Raw genomic sequence first — 4,133 nt, 5'->3', positions numbered from 1 at the left:
TTTATTTGCATTCTTTTCACTTCTTGGGAATTTATGTTTAGGTGGTTCAGACTGAGATTTCACAAAAGAAAAACTAATTTAAAAACATCAGCTGTGTTTACAGAAAGGAACATTTACTTTCCAAATGCTTAAAATGATAACATTTGCAGAAAAAATGCAATTTTCCAGAGTGCGTTATGCCACTGTGAGTGCTGTGAGAACAATTTGATCCAGGAGGAGGACACAGTTGCTTTTGTAATCTAGCCTTCTGTTTTCAACTACAACTAGGCAATAATTATGGAAAGTCACAAGGAAAGCAAGAGACTTGAGAGATTTTCAACTAAATTCTGTGCTGTTGTGAATTCTAGACTATTTGCTAGAAAGGTTTTGCAGTCTTGTTTATAACTGCACTAAAATTTCCATTATTTAAAATCAGATTGAGCAGTATACCTAATGCTGTGAATTCAATGTATATTCCTCTTGAAAAGTTGACCTAAGAGGTCTTCCCTCTCTTTAGTACATTCCTGCAAGTATTAGAAATAATTATACACTGATTAAGATTACATCTCACAGGCTGCTTGTATTTGTGCTCATAGGGAAGTTCGGCTGACCAAAACATTGCCCATACAAAGCTCACTGAAATGAATAAGGGTCTTTATGCCCACCAACTGAACTGAGAAATGGTGGAATGGACAAGGACTTCTCCAGACAATCTTGGAGGTCTAATGAGCCCATAAAGGCTCTTTCAAATAACCTGGGCAGAAACCATAGGGTTTTATAAGTCAAAACAAGCACATTACATGATGCCTGGAAATGGACCAGCAGCCAGTGGAGGTGTTGCAACAAGGCATTTGTGTGCTCTGGTTGGATTCAGTCTGTTTTCTGCCACTGCTGCTGTGTCCTCCATCTCATATCTCATATTTCATTGCTTCCAGCTCCTTAGAAAACCAGTGGACTGGTTTAGCTGCATTCTGCGAGAAGGAAGGGTTATTCGCAATTGTGTTCACCTCCCTGGTCCTTTTCCCATTCCAAAGATCAGCTGGAGCTTTGAAAGAATCACATGCTAAGACAGAAAGGAATTCCCCATGAGCCACCATGTATCCATCCAAATCCATAAAGCTCCTGGGGTATGCCATTATAATGCTCCTCCCCCTATAGAGGCCTGAGTCTCAGTAAACCTAAAACTGGCCAAGAAGTAACCTGTCCATGACAACACAGCAGAAAGCACCCCCAGTGCCAGTTCAGCATCGGACCTTGTACAGAAAACAAGGTCTAGAGCAGTGGTTCTCAACTAGTGAGTCCCCAGATGTTTTGGCTCAACTCCCAGAAATCCAAAGAGCTGGTAGACTGGCTGAGATTTCTGGGAGTTGTAGGCCAAAACACCAGGGGACCCATAGGTTGAGAGACATTGGTCTAGAGTGTGCCCAGCTACATGAGTAGGGACAGATACTACTTGGAACAGATCCAAAGTAGTTGTGGCAGAAATGAAGTCCTGAGCCACTCCCAATAGGGTAGCTTCAACAGGAATGTTGAAGTTCCCCAGCATCACAAGCCAAGAGGAGGAATAGGGCAGCTGATCAAGAACATGAGAGGATGATTTTGCATGCAACCTGCCTCTGGAAAATCCTCTACAGCAGGTTTGGCTGCAAAAAAAAAAAAAAAAAAAAAAAAGAGAGAGAGAGAGAGAGAGAGAGAGAGAAGAAAGGCCTGTTTGGGCCACTAGAACATTACATTTAGCGCAAAGTAGTTAATCAAAATTGGATTCACAAGTAGTAATTTCACTGTCTATCTGCCTAGTGAGTACACACTATAATACCCATTGGAAATAAATACAGTGGTTCCAAAAATTTGGTCCTCCAGACTTTTTGACTTTAGCTCCCAGATGCTCTCTTGGCTAATAGGGATTCTGGGAACTGAAGACCAAAACATCTGGATCAAAACCTGACAGTTAGTTGCCTTTAAAAATGCTGCCTCACTTACTGTGGCATAGCCTTCAACTCAATTTGGCAGGGACAATCCTATTTTGTCTCACTTCTTCAACTACTTTTAATATGTTACTGTTTCTCTCCCCTCCCCCTTTCCTTCCTTTGTCTTCAGCTTACTTTAGTTGTTGCGAATTGAATTCAAAATCAGAAACTGGATCTAAACTGCCAAATAATCAATTTGAACTGCAATATATGGTCAGTGTGTAAACCCATATAATGAGAGAAAAGCCAGAATATTAAATACATAAATACATTCCTGATTTTAGCCCTATATTGATACATGAAAGTTATTTGACTCCAAAGTCAATGGCTTATTTCATCCTTCATATCTTAAACTTGAGGAGGGGCGGGGGTCTTTTGTTCCAGGTTTTTCCTATAACCCCAACCCCTTTTTAAAAATGTCTACTCTCTGCCCAGGTTTAATCTCAACTGTATCCTTGCAGAATTGACAGATAAAGAAAGGTGCTCCTTCTTCGGAGTGATCTAAGGGGGCTGGGGATCAACTGAGTGTCTGACTTGATAGAAATATTTTGTTGCTGCTCGAGTGACTCCTCTTTTTTTCACCAAAGCAAAAGGAGGGCTGGAAAAAGAACATTTGCCTGGGAATAAGTTCTAGGACCCTTCCACACAGCCTACAATATCTGCTTTGAATTGGGTTATCTGAGTCCACACTACCAGATATTCCAGTTCAAAGCAGATAATGTGGGATTTTATTCAGCTGTGTGGGAGGGCCCTAGAAGACTTAATGGGACTTCCTCCTTGAGTAAACACATATAGGTTTGAGCTGTATAATGGAGAGAGAAGTGGAAGGATGCATACAAATATACTGGAGATGAAATCAAGTTTAAAACGCACATAAGTGAATTACAAATAAATAATGTGAATGCCAGACAAGCATGCATTTGGCTGCACAGCTCACCATGATCTGTGAGGCCAATACAACACAAAATTAATTGCAAACAAGACACATGCACACTAAGGCATGCTTCTTTACTATGATTTTACTCTTGAAAGCCTATTGATGTGGTTCAGAAGACCAGAGTCAGACTACTAACTTGAGTGTGGCATGCCAAGGGTTGACCTAGATCAAAATAAGATGAACCAGATTCCAGAAAAGTTCAGGACATACTGTCATGCAGATTCCTCTTCTATGTGTTCTCTTCAAAGTCTCTGGCAATTTAGCAAACAGGAAAAGTGTGCTGTAATTTTGACATCAAAGGTAAAATAATTTAATCAGCTTATTGATTTACTGTAGTATTAACCTGAATACGGCAACCTCTAATGTACAGAGCCAGTGTGGTGAAGTGGTTTGAGCATTGGACTACGGCACTAGAGACCAAGGTCTGAATCTCCCATTTAGGCACTGAAATCCACTCAGCCTCAGGGGAAGGCAAGGGACACTCCTCTGAACAAATTTTGCCAATGAAACCCTGTGATAAGTTTGCCTAAACCAGCTAATGTTATCTATACACAGGCAAAGTACTAGGCCTTTACATTTATGATACTACACCTGATTACTTTTACTTCCATTTGACATAAGCAATCTCTCCAAATGCTTCAGTATTAAACCACAATCACAAAAGCTCATCTAGAAAGTTGCGGCTGATCAGGCACAAAATCCAAGAAGTTACCTTTGTACATGCAGTGTGAAGGAAACTATTGCACAAGGGTGGAAAGAAGTACAAAAGAAATTCAAGCAGAAGAAAAAAGCCCCCATCTTTAATAACTACAATATATTTCTATGGAATTGCGAGACAGCTGGTTTATCAGATAACAACCGACTACTAAAGTAAAATAAGGAGACTGCTAAGAATTCTGGTCATCTGCTTTCATAGCAAGGCACACAAGACAGATCTCATACCTTAACTGATATTTTTAGAACGATTTTTAGAAACTGCCAAGGCAACATTCCATAGAATCATGGGATTCGCAGTGTAGAGGTGAGATATTTAAACAGCTCTAGTGTCTCACTAAACAACATCCCAGGAATCTATGGGTTGAAACCATGGCAGTTCACTAGAAATAAAAACACAATACTAATGTAGAAGAGCCCCCAGTGGCACAGCATATTAAAGTGCTGAGCTGCTGAACTTGTGGACAGAAAGGAGCGGAGTGAGCACCCGCAGTTAGCCCCAGCTTCTGCTAACCTAGCAGTTCGAAAACATGCAA

Source organism: Anolis carolinensis, chromosome 3 (genome assembly GCF_035594765.1).
Source record: "Anolis carolinensis isolate JA03-04 chromosome 3, rAnoCar3.1.pri, whole genome shotgun sequence".
Classification (NCBI taxonomy): domain Eukaryota; kingdom Metazoa; phylum Chordata; class Lepidosauria; order Squamata; family Dactyloidae; genus Anolis; species Anolis carolinensis.
This window is presented reverse-complemented; position numbering follows the sequence as displayed.